Below are 23261 nucleotides of genomic sequence, written 5' to 3'. Positions count from 1 at the left end.
GATGGAGCATAACTAGCTATTAAACTCTGATGAAACTCCTATGTAAGGAACTATTTTTTAAAAAATCAGAACTAAGCCAAGATTCTGTTGAAGACCGTGAATGACCACCCTTTCTCTGCTTGTACAAAAGTTGGACTGATACCAATAAGGGGGATTGGTAGCAATGAAACTACCTAAGGCATCTCGGAGGTTCTGATGTTCACGGCTGTGCCAGCAATGCAAATTGACCAGATAGCGCTAGTCTGGAAAGATTATCAGTTCTACAAGAGACATCCAAACACAAAAAAAAAATTCATGTCAGAAAAATATGAATGTATCTTTAAATATTCAGCAGCTCAAAAGTGCATAGAGCCTTTCACCTAGACAACAAAGTGTGTAGCTGGATGAACACAGCAGGCCAAGCAGCATCTCAGGAGCACAAAAGCTGACGTTTCGGGCCTAGACCCTTGACCAGAGAGCTGCTTGGCCTGCTGTGTTCATCCAGCTACACACTTTGTTATCTTGGGTTCTCCAGCATCTGCAGTTCCCATTATCTCTAGAGCCTTTCACCTTCTGGGAAGGCAGCAGATATCATTTTAAAAGGCTGCAGAAGCTGTAACAATACTAAGCCTACCTCTAAGTTCAAAATAGCTAGAAATTGCAAAACATATCCAGAAAGCTAGTGAAGACCACATAGGGTCTAAACAAAGCTACAAGGAGAAAAATCCAAGTCATAAGCCTGGAAAACAGTCAGTGAGTTGGGCACCCAAAGTTGGTTAATTCACTTAGAGGGAGAAAATTCTTAAAATGTAAAGAATAATTGCAGGTTGATAAAACTAAAAGAAGGCTTAAAGCATCTTATTTAGTAAACAAGAATTGTAAAAATTATTTAAATTATTGGGAAAAGCTGAAATAAAACTGAAAAAGACTCTAGTTAAGAAATTGCTCAGATGAAGTATAATTTGACTAACAGGAGTGAGAAAGTCAAAAGCAGGACAGGAGGTTTTTTTCACAAGTTAGTGATTTTGTGAAATATTGAATCATTGTTGCATAAGCAAAAAAATTCCAAAAGACTTGATCTGGATCCAACACCAATTTACTTTCAATCAAAAACAGCATAAATATCTTGGAGAAGCAGAAAAGGGATAATCAGTCAGTGAGTTAAAAAGACATGAATTTCACTAAAAAGAACAAAGATCTAATGTAAACTGGCAGCCTTTGCTATCACATGGGAGAAGTTAAATTTACCCAATTTTGTCAGTTTAAAGAATCGTGGGAGTGTTGTAGTGTAGAAGGAGACTATCCAACACTTTTCACTGTATTTTGCAGCAAAATATGCTTGACAATAAATAAATCAAATCAAATCAAATATTTGGCCCATCATGTCCTCACCAGCTCTTCCGATTAACATCATAACAGTGCCATTCTCCTGCCTTTTCACCATACTCTTGCACATTGAATAACGATTTACATGGGAACAATGCCCTCTTGAATGCCACAATGGAACCTGTCCCCACGACACTTCCAGGCAGTGTGTTCCAGGCCTGGAATATAAAGACTTTGGTCACATCACATCTGCTTCATTTACAAATCATTTTAAATCTGTGCCATCTTATTCCTGATCCTTTTACAAGCAGGAACAGTTTTTTTTTTCCCTTTCAATTGTATCCAGCTCCCTCTGGATTTTGAAACAACACAGATTTCCTCTTTGCCGCTTTCTCTCCAAGGAGAACAGTCACACCCTCTACAATCTATCCTTGTAGTTGAAGTTTCTCATTCCTGGAACCATTCTTGTACATCTCTTGTGCATTCTCCACAATGTGTCCATATCCTTCCTAAAATGTGGCGACTGGAAGGGCATGCAATAACTGGCTTATACAAGCTCAACATAATCTCCTTGCTCTTGTTTTCTATACCCCTATAAATAAAGGCCAGGAAGCTTTATGTTTATTAGCTGCTCTCTCCACGGACCTGCCATCTTCAATTCTATGTACACATTCATGTTTTTCCTATGAAAATGCATTAGCTTACACTTCTTTGTGTCAAACTTTATGTATCTTCGCACTCCAGCAATTTGCCAAAATCCTTGTGAAGTTCAACACAGTTCTCCTCACAGTTTATAATGCTTTCAAGTTTTGTATCATCCACAAACTTTAAATTATCCTGTGCACACCAAAATTTCAGGGTCATTAATATATACCAGGAAAGCAAGTGTTCCAATACTGATCCCTGGAAATCTCCACTTCAAACTTTCATCTAGCCCAAAAAGTATCAATTGACCACTACTCACTGTGTACAATAGCTCAGACAGTTCTGTACCCACATTGCTACTGTATCTCTTCTTCCACGACGACTATAACTTTCCTCACAAATTGATTGTGTGGTACTCTATCAAATATCTTCTGCAAGCCAATATGCCCCACATCAACAGCATTGATCCTTTAGTTTAGCTCTTCAAAAAACTCCAGCAAGTTAATTAAATGCAATTTTATCTTTAGAAATTCATGCTGACTCTACTTACTCATCCCACCTTATTCCACGTAACACCCATTTTCACCCCATAATTATTTTTAGAAGCTTCTCCACTAATGAAATTAAACATACAGATGGTCTCTAACTTTTGGACCAATCTTTACAACATGCTTTGAACAACAGCATCACATTTGCAATTCTCCAGTCTTATGATATCTCCCTTGAGTATAACGAAGGGAGAAAAAGGCTGAGGGACTTGAGGCTGTTTTCATTGGAGAGAAGAAGGTTGAGAGGTGACTTAATTGAAACATATAAAATAATCAGAGGGTTAGATAGAGTGGATAGGGAGAGCCTTTTTCCTAGGATGGTGACGGCAAGCACGAGGGGGCATAGCTTTAAACTAAGGGGTGAAAGATATAGGACAGATGTCAGAGGTAGTTTCTTTACTCAGAGAGTAGTAAGAGAATGGAATGCTTTGCCTGCAACGGTAGTAGATTCGCCAACTTTAGGTACATTTAAGTCATCATTGGACAAGCATATGGACGTACATGGAATAGTGTAGGTTAGATGGGCTTGAGATCAGTATGACAGGTCGGCACAACATCGAGGGCCGAGAGGCCTGTACTGTGCTGTAATGTTTTATGTTCTATGTATGGTCAGTATCTCAACATGGCTTTCAATATGACCATGTAGAAGTTTGGATAACAGTCACAGATTGTGTTTTAACTTATTCAAAAGTATCATTAAAGATTAAGGTTCGAAACATCTCCAACACAACATGTTGTTCTTTCACTCTTGCCTCATGAAAAGTTTTTAAGAGATAATTAAAGTAGAATTTTCATAGAAAGAGTAAATACAAATACTATTGCTACAGTAGAATATTTGTTGAAATCATTGGGATTCCCTGTCATGTTAAGCCTTCGCTGCTAAAGTGCAAAAATTACAAATGCATTTACATCCAGAAGAACATCCCTACTGTACTCATCTGAATTAAACTACCCAGTATATATTTGAAATAATGAGCAGGCTATGAATGATGTGCATTTCTGCTAAATATCGCAAATCAAACTTACTTTGCATTCTTAATTCTTAACTTAATATGAATCAGTGAGTCACTATTTAGTGTAAAAATGTTACAGAAAAATATTGAGTATATTAATGTGTAAATCATTAAATATTATTAAGAGACTGCACATATTGTAGAAAATATACTAACTTTATCATAACAAAGTCGTTACTTTACCTCAATCAATGCTGTTCAAGTGTAGGTCAAGCACAGTCAAATGAATTTAGATGCAGATCACCATATGAGAGATGTTTGAATGGTTCAGCATTTACTTCCTATCTTACAGTTTCCACAAAAACAAATTCTGACTTTATGCAGCAATCGTTGACAATATAATCAATCATAAACTGAAGAGTTATTAGACAAAGACTTGAAATAGACCAAGTTATTAAAAATAACTGAAGTTTAGTTCAACCTGCTATGTGGGAGCTTACATGGTCAGATTTCATATGAACTGTGTATTTTGATTGCTGAGAACGTAGATTGTATTTTGAATATGATCACCAGAGTCAGGTGTGACAAATGTGCTGAATAGTGTTCTCTCTGTTAATAGAGATACTGTAACCTAGCAAACGCAGCCAACTGCGTCTTCTACGACTAAAACAGTTGCTACTGCTAAATGCATTAAAAGTGACTCCAATTAAAACAAGAACAACAATGGAAAAGTTTGACTTAATAATGATGTTGCATATTCTATACATTGCACACTTGTGAGGAACAAGAAAAGTTTAATCAATAATCTCACTTGACTGACAGTAACAAACAGTTTCCAAACTGGTTTGAAACTCAGCTGAACATAATCCCAGCTGTTTCAGTACAGACAAGAGTGCTAAATTTAGCCTACATTTTTAGAATATATTAAAAGACCTTTACAAAGCCTCATAAACTGCAAACTTATTCAGAACTGGGGAAGACTGTCGCCTAATAACGATGTACAACCATCCTGCAGTTCTGTACTGTATAATTATAGTGTATTTAAGAACATCTCATTGTGAGCAACAGGAAATCGGAGTAAGTGCCAACAATATTTGCTTGTGTGTCATGACTGGTCATCATAACTTCTTTGCAAAATGACAATGTCATCACCGTTGGATTCTCATGCCATTTCAATAGCTGGTTTTGTGAGAGGATTTCAATGTGTGATACTCGCAGGAAGTAAACAAACAAAATTCTATTCCGTCTGATTATTAACAAGTTCTTTTTTTAAACTTGACTATAGACCGAGCAGATGGTGAAAAATAATGTCATTAACAAAAATATATCACAACAACTGAGTAATGTTTGGTTAAAAAAATGTGAAACACAAAATGTACTTAATTGCTATGCACAAGTGCAACCAGCTATCAAATCTGTAACCATCAACCCTTTTCACGGAAACCCAGAACTGACCTTTCTGTTCATGTAAATTATCACTGCATCTACAACATCCCTTCTATTCCTAAAGTCCTTGAACATGTCCACAATCAGATATTGAACAAGAGCTAAAGTTTCTTCAATTAAATATCGATAAAAAGAAACCAATTTCCTGCATTTAACAGTTTGATCATGGTGACATTGTGAATGTTTGTCATCATTATGATGGAACTGACAGCAATTCTCAGTGAAATTAACAAGTTCTAGCTTTGCACACGCACTATTAAATGTGAGTTTGAGGGACTGTTGTCAGAGATACCATGCTCATGGAATACTCTGTAGTCTGCACAGATGCAAAAAGAACAGAAATTAAGAATGAGATAAGCTTCATTTTTCGAATCCACTACTTTCACTATAAGAGCCTTTCAAAATGTTATATCTCGTTTCATGATGTGTTACTGAGTTTTTAACAATGTACTAGGTTTTCTTTGCGAATGAACAAACTCTTTGACCCTTCAAAAAACTAATCTTAGAAATGTGAAGTCCATTCCCTCTATCATGACATTTCTAATGATTTTTGAAATAATTACAATTAATTTAGATTGTTTTCTGATGTTTCAGCTTTGACATTAGTTACTCGTGCAGGTTCCAATCCGTATTTTGTTTCTTAATAACTGACTAAAAACCAAAAGGTCTGGGGCTAAACAAACAGTGGGAAACAATTTTTAAGAAATTAAAATGTTCAACAAAAATTGAGCAAGCCAGACCCATCCATGGCTCGGTAGGAAAGTTAAGGATAATATTAGATTATAAAAAGCAGATAACGATGTCTTGAAACAAGTAGTAGCACATCAGAAAGTTAGGAGTGCTTTTTAAGAAAGCAAGGCGTCAGCAAAAAAAAAGGTTAAAATAGAATGAGAGAAAATTTATCAGGAATGTAAAAGAATAGACTGGAGAAGCTTTTGTGAGTAATTTTTAAAAAGTGACCAAAGTATGTGTTGGCACCTCAGAAACAGAGATAGGAGAACTTACAATGTGGAATGAGGAACTGTGACAGCCATTGAAAATATATTTTGTATTTTCCACTCTGAAGATAGACATGAATTTCAGATCAGAAATAGATGGTAACCTGGACCTAAAAACAGTGAATAAGGGAGATAATACCAACATTGGCAATGCCTTGGAGACGCTTTAGGGACTGAAATCTGACAAATTCCTGTATGACGAGTAAAACAGATGAAGGAAAACCAGAGGATACAATACAGCTGGTTTCCTGGATTTCTAAAACATATTGGTTAAGATGGCAGACAAGAGGTTAATAGGCAAGATGAGGGCTCATGGATTTGGGAGCAATATAGTAGCATGAATAGAGAATTGGCTGACAGACAGGAAGGATCAGTGCTGGAGCCCCCCAGCCATTTACAACCTGAACTGATGGCTTGGACGAGGAAACAGAGAGCAGCGCAGTTAAGTTAGCCAATGATACAACACTAGGTAGAAAGATGAGCTGTCAAGAGGACACAAAGACAAGTTGAGTGGAAAGCAAGATGGCAGATTTCTGATGAAGTGTCTAGGCCCGAAAGGTCAGCTTTTGTGCTCCTAAGATGCTGCTTGACCTGCTGTGTTCAACCAGCTCTACACTTTGTATTCTCGAATTCTCCAGCATCTGCAGTTCCTATTATCTCTCGCAGTAAAAAGCAAAAAAATTTTTTAAAGGTATGAAACTTCTAAGTGTTGATGTTCAGAGTGCCCATACATGAAATGCACGAAGTAAGGACACAGATGCAGCAAGCAAGTGGGTAAGCAAATGCATAATGGCCTTCATTGTAACAGCATTAAAATACAAGAACAATCAAGCTTATTAAATTACACTGAGTTTTGCTAGAATTCTATCTGTGTGCAGTTTTGGTCTCCATGTTGTCTCAATGGTTAACACTGCTGCCTTACAGTTCCAGGAACCAAGGTTCAATTCCACCCTCGGGCAATGGCCTGTGGGGAGTTTACAAATTTTCCCCGTGTCTGTGGGGGATTCTGCTGCATGACCCAGTTTCCTCCCTCAGTCCAAAGATATGCAGGTTAAGTGGATTGGCCACACTAAATTGCCCACAGTGTTCAGGAATGTGTAGGTGAGGTGGGTTGGCCATGGGAAATGCAGGGATCGGCTAAGAGAACAGGTCCAGGTGGGATGCTCTTCGGAGAGTCGGTGTTGGCTTGTTGGGCCAAATGCCCTGTTTTTACACTGTAGAGATTCTGTAAATTTACAAAGGATATATTTACACTGAAGGCAGTACAGCAAAGATTCACTAATCAGTTCCACAATGAAAGGACAAAAACAGAAGTTGCTGGAAAAGTTCAGCAGGCCTGGCAGCATCTGTGAAGAAAAAAAGAAATCAGTTAATGTTTCAGGTCTGGTTGTCCTTCCTAAGAATGGAGGAATCAACAAATCATAATGAAGGGTCACCGAATCCTAAACATGAAATCTGACTGTTAAGAGGAAGTGGAGAGTCTGCAAAGGTATAGGGATAACTTCAGACAGCAGGCAAAACTTTGGCAAGATGGAGTATAAATTCGGCGAGAGGGATCTGAGAGTAAGGAAATCTTGATGCAATTGTACAGCATTTCGATGAGACAGCCACCTGAGTTTTTGGGCTATTGATCAAACATTTAAGAGGGAGTGCAGCAAGTGTTCACAAGATTAATAACTCTTCTATAAGCCTGTTCTGAAGAAAAGTCAATCTAGACTCAAAGTTAACTCTGTTTCTCTCTCCACCGATACTGCCAGACCTGCAGGATTTATTAAGCACTTTTTGTTGCTATTTCAGGTTTCCAGCATCAGTAGCATTTTCCTTTCAAGGTGCTTTGAGGATTGATTTTAAAAATTTATTCATGGGATTGGGCATCACCGGCAAGATCAGCATTCGTTCCTAATTGTCCTTGAGAATGCGGTGAGCCTTATGACCCGTTGCAGTGCACGAGGAGTTAAAATAAAAATCCACATTGCTATAAGGGATCAAGTTTGAAGATATTGACTTTGTGACGGTAAAGGAATGCTAACTTCATAGACTTAGGTCCATAGAATCCCTACAGCGTGGAAACAGGCCCTTTGGCCCAACAAGTCCACACTGAACCTTAGCGCATCCCACCGAGACCCATCCCCCATCACCCACCTAATCTACACCTCCCTGAGGACTACAGGCAATTTAGCATGGCCATTCCACCCAACCTGCACATCTTTGGACTGTGGGAGGAAACTGGAGCACCCGGTGGAAACCCACGCAAACACGGGGAGAATGTGCAAACTCCACACAGACAGTCACCCGAGGCTGGAATTGAACTCAGGTCCCTGGCGCTGAGGCTGCAGTGCTAACTACTGAGCCACCGTACCGTTCAAAACTCTGTCAGTTAACTTATAAACACAATGATTTAGTACAACCTAATAATACTAATTTTTACTGCGCACTTCATAATCGTTACATGACTTATTGCCCAATTCAACTTTTGGACAAGTCCCCATGCACCATTTCCCAACTCTGTCTCTGACTGAACTAGCACATCACATGACTCAGGCCTTAGTGATCATCTCTTAATGGAGTCAACTACAACAACCGGTATATTTCTGAGTCAGGAGGGCTTGTGATATGGGAGAGAAACTTGCCAGAATGTGCTTTCTTATTTGCATTCTGACCTCCTTCTTTTTGTGTTAAAGGTCATAGGTACGCAATTTTCAAATCAAACAAGCCTTGATGATTTACAGTTGAGCACCTTACAGATGGTGCACACTACTTCTGCTTCATGCTGGTGGTGGAAACAGTGACCACTTACCGAGGTGGAAGAGTGCCAGTCAAGCTGTAATTGCCACATGGATCAATGTTGGGCTCAAGTGAATGGCTGCTAAAGTATAGAATTTATGTGGTGTAGTTTCCATGATGCAGCCCGTGATGAAATTCAGTACTAAACAGAATTGAAAAGGGTAGAAATTATTGAAAGACTCATTTAGGTGGAAGCCAAAGAAAGAAATCGAGGGTAATGTTTTCAATTAAAGTCAGTTCATCACATTACAGTTCTGAGAGTAATCAGCTTAGTTACAGGTCAAGACGAAAGTAGTGAGCTTTTGGAAACCAAGGATGTTTTTAGATATTTTAAGTCACTGTGCACAAAATGCCGGGAGGCCTCTGCTTGAGGTATAGAATCCAGAGTTATGAGGCCAGTAAAGAAATTGAAGGGTCACATAGCCAAAGCCTTAAAGAAATAAAAAGAGGCATTAACTAACAAAAAGCATTGACTGAACACAGATGTTTTCCAAAGAGAAACCAGAATAGCTGAGTCCACTGAAAGAGGACTCTATTGAAACAGAGCGACCTTTCACTGAGATTTGAGTATCTGTAAGGTTGTTGTTCATGATAAAAGGCTTAAATATTACATTCTGATATTTGTGTTCAGACTATTTCAACATGATCCTGTATATGGTTAAAAGAAATTGTGTTTCTTTCTTTTTGTGTGTAGAAAACTTCAATGTTCTTTTGCGAAAAGTAAACTGTCTTTGTTCATAAGTCACCAAGTTCATAAGTCATCAAGTACAGCAAGCAATTAAGACAACAAATGGTGTGTTGGTCTTTATTACAAGAAACTTCAAATAAAAGAGTAAAGGTGACTTACTGCAATCATGTAGAGCTTTGGTGAGACCACAGCTGAAGTATTGTGTGTAATATTGGTTTCTTTACCGAAGCAAAGACATACTACTAATTTTCGTAACCATAGAGGGAGTGCAATGAAGGTCAATTCCTGGGATGGAGTGGTTGTCCAATAAATAGATATTACAGGATCAGACAGAGTCAGCACAGGTTGATGAAAGGAAAGACAAGCTTGCCAAATCTACTGGAATGTTTTTGAGCATGTAACTAGGAGAGTTGATAAGGGGGAAACCACTGGATATGGTTTTCATGGACTTTCAGGAGGCTTTTGATAAGATCCCATAGAAGGGATTAACAACTTAAACTACAGCACATGGAATTGGAGCAGTGGAATGACACACAGCAAAACTGGTTGGCAGAATAAGAAATGAAGAGTAGGAATACACAGCTCTTTTTGTGAGCACCAGGCAGTAACTCATGTGATACTGTCGGGATCAGAGCTTGGATCTCAGCTGTTCACAGTATATATATTAATGATTTTGATGAGGAAATTAAATATTATATCTAAAACTGGAAGAAAACACAAAGCTGTAACCCCATCGCAGACCCAATTGCAATTGTAACCCTATCTGAATGCTGATAGCTTGGGAAATGAGGAGGTACAAAGAGACCTGGATGTCCTTGCAGACCAGTCACTGAAAGGAAGCATGCAGGTGCAGCAAATGAAGAAGACGATAAATTGTATGTTGGCCTTCACTGCAACAAGAATCAGATATAGAGCTGTCATACTGTAATTGTACAAGGTCTTGGTGAAACCATACCTAGAGTACTGTGCACATTTTTGACTTCCTTATCTAAGGAAGGGTGTTCTGGCTCTGCAGGGATTGGAATGAAGATTTACCAGACTGATTCCTGGGCTGACAGGACTTGTGCATGAAGAAAGACTACGTCTACACTTGTATTTTAGAAGAATAAGGATAGATCTCATAAACCTGTAAAATTATAACGGAACTAGGCAGGGTAAAAGCAGGAAAGATGTTTCTGCTGAATGGGGAATTCAGGACCGGGGTCATAGATTATGGACATAGAGTAGGCCATTTAGGACTGAGATGAAGCAAAATTTCTTCACCCAGGGAGTGGTCAGCCTGTGGAATTCTCTTCCACAGAAATTGTTTAGGGCCAAAAAATTAACTGTTTTCAAGGAGGGGTTAGCTCTAGTGCTTAGGGGTAAAGAGATAAAAGGGTATGGATACAAAGTGGAAAAAAGGGGCTGAGTTGGATAATCAGCCAAAACATATTAAATGGTGTAGTACGCTTAAGCCACCTACTCTTCTTTCTAATTCCCACATTCATATGCGCTGTCTATCCCTACACTCTATTCTGTCAGCTAACCAATCCTCCATCCTTGCCAATATATTACTCCCAACTCCATGAGTCCCTCTTTCGATCGTCACCTTTCTTTTAAATCACCCTGTCAGATATCTTTGGAAATCTAATGTACTATATCTAATGTTTTGCCCTCTCTTTGCTGTACGGTTTGTACTCTCAAACAGGATTTTTAACTGGCTTTCAGCAGTTGATGCTGTGGGCTTGAAGAAGTGGAAGCTATTTTTAGCTCTCTCAATTACAGCCTAAAGGTGGGGTTAGATTCCGAGGCTGAAGAAACGTCACTGGACCTGAAATATTAACTTCGATTTCTCTTCACAGATGCTGCCAGTTCTGCTGAGCTTTTCCAGCAACTTCTGTTTTAGCTTCCCAGGTTGCTGCATTGCATGTGAGACAAAATCTGTTGTTTTCTGAATTTGCCTTTTTGCAAAAGGGTGTGTTTATGGGATGTTACTATATTGCAACAGTTAATTAGTAATTAATACTGTGTCTATTATTCTGTAAAGTTTTAAAACAGAATTAAGTTTGTCTAAGTTCTTCTTTTGTTGTATTTCAACCTTACTGTTTCAATAAATTATGTTTTGTTTAACGTCAAGTAGTTTGATCAGTTGAATTGCATCTGGAACACAGGACTTTACTTTTAAAATTCAAAAAAGTTAGGGTCTAGGCAACATTCTTTAAATAATTTGATGGGTCTCATCCATAACTGACTGGTCCATAACATGATTATAGTTCTGGTCAAAGCTATTAAGGGTTACTTATGGATTAAGATTGATGGATTGAATAAAGGTATAATCAAGCTTGGCTCCTAAATGGGAGCACAGGTTTGAAAGGCTTAATGACCTATTCCAGTTTACATTTATTCTGGCAACAAAGGATTCAAATCTGTTACAGAGTCATAAGAGTCACACAGCATGAAAACAGATCCATTGGTCTGACTGGTCCATGTCGATCATCTTCCCAAACTTAGCTCATGCCACCTGCCTGCCTTTGGCCCATATCCCTCCAAATCTTTCCTATTCATAAACTTACCCAAATGTCTTTTAAATGTTATAACTGTACCTGCATCCACAACTTCCCCTGGCAGTTCATTCCACACACAAACCATCTCTGTGGTTTTTTTTTAAAAAAAACTTGCCCAAATGTCCTTTTTAAATCTTCCTTCTTTCACTTTAGAAATATGTCGCCTTAGGGAAAAGCCCTTTGCTATTCATCCGGTCCATGCCTCTTATTTTACAAACATCTATACAGCCACCCCTCAACCTGCTAAGCTCCAGTGAAGAGGGTCCCAGCCTATCCAGGCTGCTTTTATAACACAAACTTTCCATTCACAGCAACATCCTGGTTAGTCTCTTTTGAACCCTCTCCAGTTTAATAACATATATCCTGCAACAGGGCAGCCAGAAGGAGATGCAGTACTCCAGAAGAGGTCTCACCTATGTTCTGTACAACCTCAACAGGAGGTCCCAACTCCTCTATGCGTATGTCTGAACAATGAAGGCAAGCATGTTAAATGCCTTCTTAACCATCCTGTCTACCTGTGATGCATATGTCAAAGAATTATATTGTGAGGCAAGTTCTGACATAAAAAGCTACAAAGCTCCTTTATTGGGGAAAGTTCAAAGTTTAAAATTACATGGTGATCTACGTTTGTTTTCAACTGTTTACTGAGCATAAAATTTCCAAACATCTATTTCAGTCAAACATCTGTTAATCACTTTTTGATTGTCTTTCCACGATTGTGCCAAAATATGTTTTAAGCCATGCAGATGTGTGTCTTTAGTGCCAGGCAATCTGCCATAGCATTTTTTCTGTCAATACAAAGAGAGGAACACTTCATTAGACTAAAAAATGTTATAGAAAAAGTATGGTGATCCTGTTCTCTTGCCAATTCTTCCACCATGCAATAAGCTGAAAATAAAATGAAGAAAACTAATTGAACCAGTACAAAATAGACATTGTTGCAATATATTGATACATGTTTACATGCTTCACATCATGAAATGAACATAATTTTATGGACTAACATTTAAGTTCTGACTTTTTGGTATGAAATTAATTAGTCTGCATGTAATGAATCAGAAAAAAAACAGTTCATCACTTGTCCTTTTACATCTATGCATCAACTGAGGTCAGATCAATTTCAATTCTTTTCATTTTGGCTTCAAGGTTACCTGGAAAAAATTCAACATATAACAGCAGCACATTGTCCAATACAGCTAAACAGTCATGAAACAAAATAAGCACCTAGTACCATGTTGCCAAACTGTGCTGCTGGAAACAAAGTAAACTGAAAATTATTTTTCATCTTCAATGATCTCAGAAAATAAAATTCTGGAAAGATTGGCACAGTGGTTTAGGAACCTCACCTTGAATTTAATGCTTTATTAGATTTGGGTAATGCAGAGACGTTGCTATATTCGTATTTGCAGAATGAATATTACATAGAAGCATACTAGATAGGAGCCATTCGGCTCTTTGAGCCTGCTCTGCCATTCGTCATGATCATGGCTGATCGCCCAACTCCATAGTCAAATCCTGCTTTCTCATCACAACCTTCGAACCCATTCGTCCCAAGCACTACATTTAGCTGAGTCTTGAATACATTCAATATTTTGACATCAACTACTTCCTGTGGCAATGAATTCTACAGGCTCACCACTCTTTGGGTGAAGAAATGTCTCCTCATTTCCATCCTCAATGGTCTACCCTAAATTCACAGACTGTGGCCTCTGGTTTTGGACACACCCACCATTGGGAACATCCTCATAGCACCTACTCTGTCTGGCCATGTCAGAATACTATTAGTCTCTATGAGATTCCCCCTCACTCATTTGAACTTCAGTAAAAACAATCCTAACCTAGTCAAACTCTCCTCATACGTCAGACCCGCCATCCCCAGAATCGGCCTGGTAAAGCCTTGCTGCACTCCCTCGAGAACAAGAGCATCCTTCCTCAGAAAAGGAGATCAAAACTGCGCACAATATTCCAGGTGTGGCCTCACCAAGGCCCTGTATAATTGCAACAACACATCCCTGCTCCTTACTCAAAACCTCTTGCAATGAAAGCCAACATACCATTTGCCTTCTTTACCACCTGCTGCATCTGCATGCTTACCTTCAGCGACTGGTGCACAAGGAGACTCAGGTCCAGTTGTACACTCCCCTCTCCCAGCTTAGAACACCTCAGCCATAAAATAAGGATTTAGAACAATGTGTTCAGTTTGATGCTTTTCTTTCACTTAAGTGGCAGTTGTAATCTGGTCTGCCCGGTTTTTTTCTATATCCCATTTACAACCCTTTTCTGGCTAATTGTTTACGTCATGTTAACAGTTGGCACAGTTTGCTTCCATTGCCAACTCAGGCAGAGAATTCCACAGAAGTGGCAGAGAAAGGAGGCCAAGTTATCCTTCACTTACGGAGCTGTCAAAAGTGAAATATCAGATATCGGTTCACCCACTCACCATTGCATCACAAATCAGGTACATGCTCTCAACAGCTTTCATCCCTGCTATAAGGATGCAACTGGGCTTCAACACAAACAGCCTAAGTATATGCTTCCTGCACTTTCATGCAGTAGACTCCTCATAATCCTTCATGCACAACTTGATTAGGAAACCCACATTACATCCATAGACTTGCAGCAGGCCCTTCAAATAATTGCATGAGGAAAGCATACAGGGAGCTGCCTGGGGAGAACTTGGCATTTTCCTTCTTGTCAAAGGATACAGCATTCAACACTCAGTAAATAACTTATATGGGGACTGCTGACCCTTCCCAGAATTGTGAAGTCAACATCAAGTTTCCAACAGCTATTCACAGCAATCCTGCAGACTTTGAAATATTATTCTAAGCAAATGAAGTAATATACACAATATAGGGAGAAGCTCAGTATTCATTGTAAGGTGGTGATTGGATCATGTATTTTGGCAGTGTGCGGATATAAAATGTAAACTGGCGCCGATGTGTGCACACTGCGCTGAAAAACATGACTGGTTGCCTTTTCCCCCCACTGAGCAGGTCAAAGCTCTCATATGTACAGCAGCTGTACAGAAGAGTGTATGTGTTTCTTCCTTAATTTTCTCTCAGTGAGCAGAAACTCCTCCCAATTACCTTGCAACCTAAACATTCCAGTGCACACTGTGGCCCACCCATTTTGTCTCCATCATAGTAACAGAATTCCCTGGTGACCACTGCATAGGGATTGCAGGAGGAGCTGCAAAAGCGACTCTGAATGGCAGAAAAGCAACCACCGTTTCTCCGGGCATTGGGTTGGTCAGCGAAAGAGTCAGAGAGCTGCCCAGTAGCTGTCCCTTGCTTGCAAGGTGGCTTCAGCATGAGACAATTGGTGTTTTAACCTGTCAATGTGCCCACACACCTCCCTCCCTCCTCCCCAATTGTGTACGCACACAGGGAGTAAGCAGAGAGTCTGGAGTATGATGGTTATTTATTCAGAGGAAACTGGAACTCATTAAAATGATTAACTGCCATTAGATTTCAGTACACATAACTGCAAAGTGATGAGAAACAGTCTTCGTATTCACCCAAAGTTATGGTAATTGTACAAAATGTCACTAACAAGCATGTACCTAATTTGACGACAAAGATCCATCATTCAATCGTACTATGTTTTTCACAGTTCTATAACTTTCCTTATTGCTAGGGGCAGACACCCCAATTTTCAAAAGGAAGGAACGGTAAAGGGAAAAAATATCATAAGGGAGGGATATGAAGAGAACATTGTTGTTATGCAGATAAACACGGAGACAAATGGAGGAGAAAAAGAACAAGACCTGACATAGAGGCAAATCTTAAAATTATCTAAAACCTTTAGAAAATATCTTGTTTCAATGGAATCTAGGTTGTGGCATTCAAAGCAAAAATCTGCATGTTTTCGGTCAATGTTTATGAGCTCCAGGCATTGACACACATCAGGACGGAGGGAAATTACCTGGACATTTTATTCCAGTAAGTGGTCATACCCTGAAGACCGAGGCTTCTGACTTTGGCACTGACCAGGGAAAGGAGGCAGCCTAACTCAAGTAGGTGAAGGGACCCAAATGGCAAGAGTGCAGCAGCCTCAGACTTTGTAATTGTCCAAAGGCTTGAAGTTCATTCAGCTTGTTTGGGTGATAGTGAAGGCTGCAATGGAGATGAGTTTGTTGACCAGGGCACTGTGGTAGAAGAAGTCACTCACATGGGAAGGTTGTGGTCATAGGGGACAGCAGAGTCAGGAGGTTTGACTTTGTCCTCTGCAGCACAAGAACACAAGTCAGACAGCTGCAATACCAGGCTGGTGTCAGGATTCGATGTATCAGCTCACAACTGGAGAGGAACGTGCAGTGGGGGGAGGAGGAGGGTCCAGTCACTATGATTGACCAGTGGCAAAGAACCTCTACATTATGATCAAATCCTGTGCAAATTGGCACAGGGCACATAAGCCGTGATGATGAGTACATGGTTCCAGGCTAGTCTAGTGGGTTCTGGTTCATGAGGCACTGGAACCAGTACATGAAAAGTGGGACTGTACCACTCAAATAGTCCCTACCTGAACTGTGTGAAGGCCAGTGTTCGACTGAATAATATAAACAGGGAAGCAGACAGTGTTTTACAGCAAACAGTGGGGGCAAGGGATCACATTTTGGATGCGACATTAAATCAAAGAGCGGACAAGCGAAGAGAGAAATATTTACAAAAGAAATGATAAACTGACTGCAGCAAGAAGGACTAAGCAGTACAAATCTTAAAATGAGTCAATAGATGAGGCTAGAGGTTACAAAAGTAATAAATAGATGGTGTTCAACATGACAAATCTCTCTTTCATTCATTCACAGGATGTGGGTATCACTGGTTAGGCCAGCATTTACGGCCCATTGGAGAGTTATGAGTCAACCACATTGCTGTGGGTCTGGAGTCACATGTAGGCCAGACCAGCTGAAGTTGACAGTTCCCTTCCCGAACGAAAATCATCTGAATGCGCACAGTATTTGAAAGAGAATGGATGAATTGCTAATACAAATGAAATAAGTACACTCTGACAGCCATTGCAAGGGCATAGCTGTAGCATGAAATTTTTTAGTACCCAAGCTCTGAAGAACCATGACATTTTGAAAGGAAATGAAAAGGCAGAAGGCTGGTTCTGCCAAGTGAATAGATAAGTGATAACTTATCAGTGAAACCAGAATGTAGAAGTGGCTTGAGATAACAGTGTTAAAGGCTCCTTAATACTCGCCACGTGAAGGGATAGAGCATATCATTATAAATAATGGGAGTCTGGAAGAAAGGAACAGCAATAATCATCAGGGATTTTAATCTCCACATAGATTGGAAAAATCAAATGGGCAAAGGTAGCCTCAATGAGATGTTCATACAAGTTTTTTGGATAGTTTTTCTGGACAGCATCCTGTGGAGCTAACCAGAAACTAGACTTTACCAGACCTAGTATTGTACAATTGGGTAAGATTAATTCATGATCTCATAAAGAAAGAACCTCAAGATAGCAGTGTTTACGTTAGATTTCACATTCACATTAAGGGAGAGGATACTGTGCCCAACGCTTAAACTTAAACAATGTTAAGGACATGAAAGCAGAGCAAGCTAGGGTTAAATGAGGTTAAGCAATATGTCACTAAAGACACAATGGCAGACATTTATATTTCAGAAAATACAGAATTATGACATCAAAATAAGAATACGTACTAACTCTGAATTACTAAATTGCATTTATTTCAATGTAAGGGGTCTTACAGGTAAAGCTGATGAACTCAGGGCATGTTTAAGAACATGGGATTGGGACATCATAGACATTACAGAAACTTGCTTGAGAGATGGCCAAGACTGGCAACTCAATGTTATGGGTTTTAGGTGCTTTCGGACAAAACGAAAAGGAGGCAAGAAAGGGGATGGGCAGTGGCGTCTTGAATGAGGAAAACACAAGTGCTGTAACTAGGCAAGATATTTCTGAAAGATCATCCACTGAAATTATATGGGTAGAAATCACAAATGAGAAAGGTCACTTTGATGGGCTTATACTATAGGCCCCCCAGTGATGACAAGGAAATTGAGAAACAAAATGTACAGTGATCGCAAAAATATGTAATCAGAATAACATTGTAAGAAGAGGATTTTAATTTTCCAAACATTGACTGGGGCTACCATAGTGCTAACGGGTTGGATGGTGAAGAATTTGTCAAATGTGTTCTAGAAAATTTTCTTTATCAATATTTGAATGCTCCTTCAAGACATGGGGTGAATCTAGGCCTTTTGGCAATAATGCAGGGCAGGTGACTGAAGTAAAAGTGGGAGAACTATAGACTGTGATTTTGACTTCAACTGTGGGTGAATTGTTTGAGGTGATTATAAAAGATCGAATTTATGGACACTTAGAGACACAAAAAATGCTCAGGGGTAGTCAGTAGTGCAAGGAAAATCATGTCTCACAAACTTGATTGCGTTTTTTGAGGAAGTTACAAAAAAATTGATGATGGCAGAGCAGTGGATGATGATTATTTGTATTTTAGCAAAGCCTTTGACAAGATAGACTAATTAGTAAAGTTAGGTCACATGGGATTCAGGGTGAGTTTGCCAATTGGATACATAATTGGTTTAATGGCAGGAGACAGAGTAATGGTGGAGGGTTGCTTTTTGGACAGGAGGCCTGTGACTAGCAGTGTTCCACAGGGATTTGTTCTGGATCTTCTCTTGTTCATCATTTATATAAATGTTTTGGATGAGAATATAGAAAGCACAGTTACTAAGTTTACAGATGACACCAAAATTGGTGGCATAGTAGTAAGTGAAGAAGGTTTTCTAAGATTGCAAAGGGATCTTGATCAAATGGGCCCATAAGCTGAAAAATGGCAGAACGAGATCAATCTGGATAAATGTGAGGTATTGTATTTTGATATAATAAACAAGGGTAGGGCTTATACAATTAATAGTAGTGTCTTGAGCAGTGTTGTAGAACAAAGGGACCTTGGAGCGTAGGTACATAATTCTTTGAATTTTGCCTTACATACAGACAGCATGGTTAAAAAGGCATTTGGCACAATCGCTTTCATTGTTCAGTCCTTTGATATAGGAATTAGGAAGTCATGCTGAGGTTGTACAGGACATTGGTGAGGCCTCTTCTGGAAAACTGTGTCCAGTTTTGGTCGTTCACTTACAGGAAGGATATTACCAAGCTAGAGAGGGTTCAGAATAGATTTGCCAGGATGTTGCCAGGATGTTGCCAGGCATGGAAATTTGGAGTTATAAAGAAAGGCTGAATAGGCTGGGACATTTTTTTCACTGGAGCATAGGAGGTTGCGAAGGGTCCTGATAGAAGTTTATAAAATAATGCAGGGTATCGATAGAGTTAATGGTAGTTGTCTTTTCCCCAGGAGGCGGGACTTCAAAATTAGGGGTACATTTTTAAGGTGAGAGGAGAGAACTTCGAAAAAGACATGAGGCAATTTTTTTACACAAAACATAGTTTGCATGTGTTGATCTTCCTAAGGAAGTGGTGGATGCAGGTACAATTACAACATTTAAAAGACTTTTGGATAGATACTTGAATAGGAAAGGTTTGGAGGGATATGGGCCAAGAGTAGGCAGGTGAGACTAGTTCAGTTTGGGATTATGGTCAACATGGACTGTTGGATCCAAGGGTCTGTTGCCATGCTGGATGGCTCTATGACTCTAAGAAGGAAAAAATCCCAAGAAGAAGATACACCATCTTTGGTTAACTAAAGGGACTTAAAGATTGTACCTGACTTAAAGCAGCAGAGTATAATTAAACCAAAATAAAAGCAGGCCAGTAGGTTGGACAGATTAGAAAAGACTAAGAGATTAATAAAAAGGGGAAAATTGAATACAAAGGAAGGCCAGTTAGAAATATAAAAGAGTCCAATTGATATATAAGAAAATAACTAAGTGAGTATTGGTCGTACAGAGAGTGACTCTGGAGAATTAACAAGGTAGAACAAGGAGATGGCACATGAAAAGATCAAGTATTTTATATTGGTCTACATCACAAAGAATACAAGAAAATCTGAGAAATTACTGTAAATCAGCAAACGGAAGAGAGGGAGGAATTTTAAAAATTACAAACATCAGGGAAGTGGCACTGACCAAGTTGTTGGAGCTGCTGATTGACAAATCTCAAAGTCCTCAAGGACTTCACTCTAGGGTCTTAAAAGTGGCTAGTGAGATACTTGATGGGTTGGTTTAGATTTCCCAAAATTCACTACATTCAAAGAAGGCTTCCTTAAATTGTAAATTAGCAAATATAATTCCTTTGTTCAAAAGGGAGACACACAGAAAGCAGGAAACTCCAGGACAAACAGTTTTATATCACACTAGAATTTTAGCAAGTGTTGTGAAAAAAGAGGAACTGATGAATGGGTAATGTATTGGCGTGGATAGAAGATTGGTTAGCTGTTAGGAAGAAATGGTTTTTCTTTTGGTTGGCAAGATTTAGTGTATGCTGTGCCACAGGCATGTATCCTGGGCCTCAACTTTTATAACATATCTATATAATTTGGATGAAGAGACTTATAGTTTGGTTGCTAAATTTGCTGGCAATACCAAGATAGGTGGCAAAGCAAGTTTAGAAAGGGAATCGAATACCTAAGTAGGGATAGAAATACACAACAGCAATACAGGGCACTGTTGCAATTACACCTGGAGTACTGTAAACTGTATTGGTCTCCGCATTTAAGGAATGATGCAAATGCATTGGAAGCAATTCAGAGAATCATAACTGATCTAATATCTGGGATAGGCAAAGTGCCTTATGATGAAAGGATGGAGAGGCTGGACTTGCAACTGAAGAGTAAAAAGTGGTCAATTGTTTGAAACCCAAGATGTCGAGAGGTCTTGAGAGTGCGTGTGAAAACAATGCTTTCTCTCGTGAGACAGTCAAGGTCAGTAGGTCACGGTTTCAAACTAAGTAGTCACTCTTTTATAATAGAGGCTCGGGAGTCTTTGGAACTCTCTTCCTCTAAAGGCTTTAACTATTTTTAAGGTAGAGGTAGATAGATTCTTGAGAAGCAAAAGGACGAACGGCTGTCAGGGATAATCAGGAATGTGATCAAACCCAAACAGCCAGAATTATCTTGAATGGTGGAACAGGAGCTGAATGGCTAACTCTGTTCCTAATTCATGTGTTTGTACATTTATCAAATACATGTTCCATTGTCATGAAATGCTTCCAATTTAATCCAATCAATGGTCAATTACTCCCTCTTGTGGATTATGGTAATGAGTTAAACATTTTCAGAATCTACTAACATTTTAAGATTACGCATCAAAAAATTAATAAAATACCATCCAATATAGAACTTGAGGGAGATATTATTTTTTTCCCATAAGTCTGTAGATTGTATGGCTTTTACATCTGAGTTTTATTGCAGGAATAGTGAAAAGCATGAGGTTTATGAAGTTTGACAATTGGACGTGTTGTTGAACAAAGAGACTTAGGGGTACAGGTACATAGCTTCCTGAAAATGGGGTCAAAGGTAGACAGGGTGGTGAAGAAGGCATTTGGCATGCTTGCCTTCATCGGTCAGAGCAATGAGTATTTGAATCGGGTTGTCACATTACAGCTGTACAGACCATGGATAAGGCCACATTTGGAGTGCATGGAATCCTTATCGCAATGCTTTAAGAAGGATGTTATTAAACTGGAAAGGGTATAAAAAAAGTCTACAAGGCTATTACCAAGACTGGAAGGTTTGAGTAATAAGGAGAGGCTGGATAGGCTGACTCTTATTCCTGCAGCGCAGAAAGCCTCATAGAGGTTCAGCACACAGTGTAAGTGCAGTGCTTACACACAGTATTATCCTTGTACATCCAGTTTCTGCGCAGCGCATGGAATTCTCACGAGGGAGATGGCAAGGGAGGTGGTGAGAAAGGCAAATAATTAGGGTGGCAGGGTAACTCAGTGATTAGCACTGCTGCCTCGTGGCGCCCGGAACCTGGGTTCGATTCTGCCCTCGGGCGACTGTTTGTGTGGAGTTTGCATATTCTCCCCATGTCTGAACGGGTTTCCTCCGGGTGCTCCAGTTTCCTCCCACAGACCAAAGATCCTGGCTAGCCAGGCTAAATTGCCCATAGTGTTCAGGGATGTGTAGATTAGGTGGGTTATAGAGGTGTGGGTCAAGGTAGGATGTTCTGACGGTCAGTGTGGACTTGGTGGGCCAAAGGGCCTGTTTCCACACAGGAGGGTTTCTATGATAAAATCATGAAGGGCATAAAAAGGTGAAAAGCCAAGGTCTCTTCCCTGAGAGCCGGCAAGTTCAACACTAGGGAGCATAAGTTCCAGGTGAGAGGGGAAGGATTTAAAAAGGACCAGAGGGACAGCATTTTCACTCAGAGGGAGGTGCATGTGTGGAACAAGCTGCCAGAGGAAGTAGTAGAGGTGGGTACAAATACAACATTTAGTCAAATTGATTTTAGCACTATTCATTCTCAGTAACATCTGCTGCATGTCTTGATTACATTTTGTAGTGACTTTAAAAGATACAAATGCATATCTCACTCACGTGGAATTAAGTTTCTATTCAATGTATGCGTGATAACAATCAGTTGTACTTCAATAATAATAAAAAAAAGCACTGCGGATACTGGAAATCTGGAACAAAAACCAGAAGTTGCTGGAGAAACACAACAGGTCTGACAACAGAGATAATGGGAACTGCAGATGCTGGAGAATCTGAGATAACAAAGTGTGAGGCTGGATGAACACAGCAGGACAAGCAGCATCTCAGGAGCACAAAAGCTGACGTTTCAGGCCTAGACCCTTCATCAGAAAAGCGGGATGGGGAGAGGATTCTGAAATAAATAGGGAGAGGGGGGAGGCGGACCGAAGATGGATGGAGGAGAAGATAGGTGGAGAGGAGAGTATGGGTGGGCAGGTAGGGAGGGGATAGGTCAGTCCGGGGAGGACGGACAGGTCAAGGGGGCGGGATGAGGTTAGTAGCATTCTGAAGAAGGGCCCTTTGTTACTTTTGCTTTCTCCCCACAGATACTGCTAGACTTGCTGAGTTCCTCCAACAATTTCTGTTTTTGTTTGAGTTATGCTATAGTAATTGCCCAAACAAAATAGCTGTAAAATGGGAGGTGTAGTGGTACGCAAATCTTTCCAGAATTTACAGTTGAGAATGGGTAATTCAACTGCTCCTAAGGTTTTGTTTTTAAAGGATGCTCAGTAAAAAGAAAAGTGTCAATTCAATTATTTAGATAAAATGAGAACTCTGACAATTTTACTTGGAAGAATATACTTGGATCTATATTAGTGTGGTACAAGAAATTAATCAATATTTTTCTATTTAAATTCTTTCAAAACAGAACTATCTTCTTGGAAATTTACGTCAGCAGTAGACCGAAAAATGA

The 23261-nt window shown here is 39.5% G+C and overlaps 1 protein-coding gene across 3 annotated transcripts in view; it reads right to left on the bottom strand.

The window, feature by feature from the left end:
• The window catches only part of znf385b (zinc finger protein 385B), a 350354-nt gene that overhangs the window by 224663 nt on the left and 102430 nt on the right, over positions 1-23261 (bottom strand). The window lies entirely within an intron of this gene.

Source organism: Stegostoma tigrinum, chromosome 7 (genome assembly GCF_030684315.1).
Source record: "Stegostoma tigrinum isolate sSteTig4 chromosome 7, sSteTig4.hap1, whole genome shotgun sequence".
Classification (NCBI taxonomy): Eukaryota; Metazoa; Chordata; class Chondrichthyes; order Orectolobiformes; family Stegostomatidae; genus Stegostoma; species Stegostoma tigrinum.
Note: the sequence above shows the minus strand (reverse complement) of the source record. Positions and strands in the feature narration are given on the sequence as shown.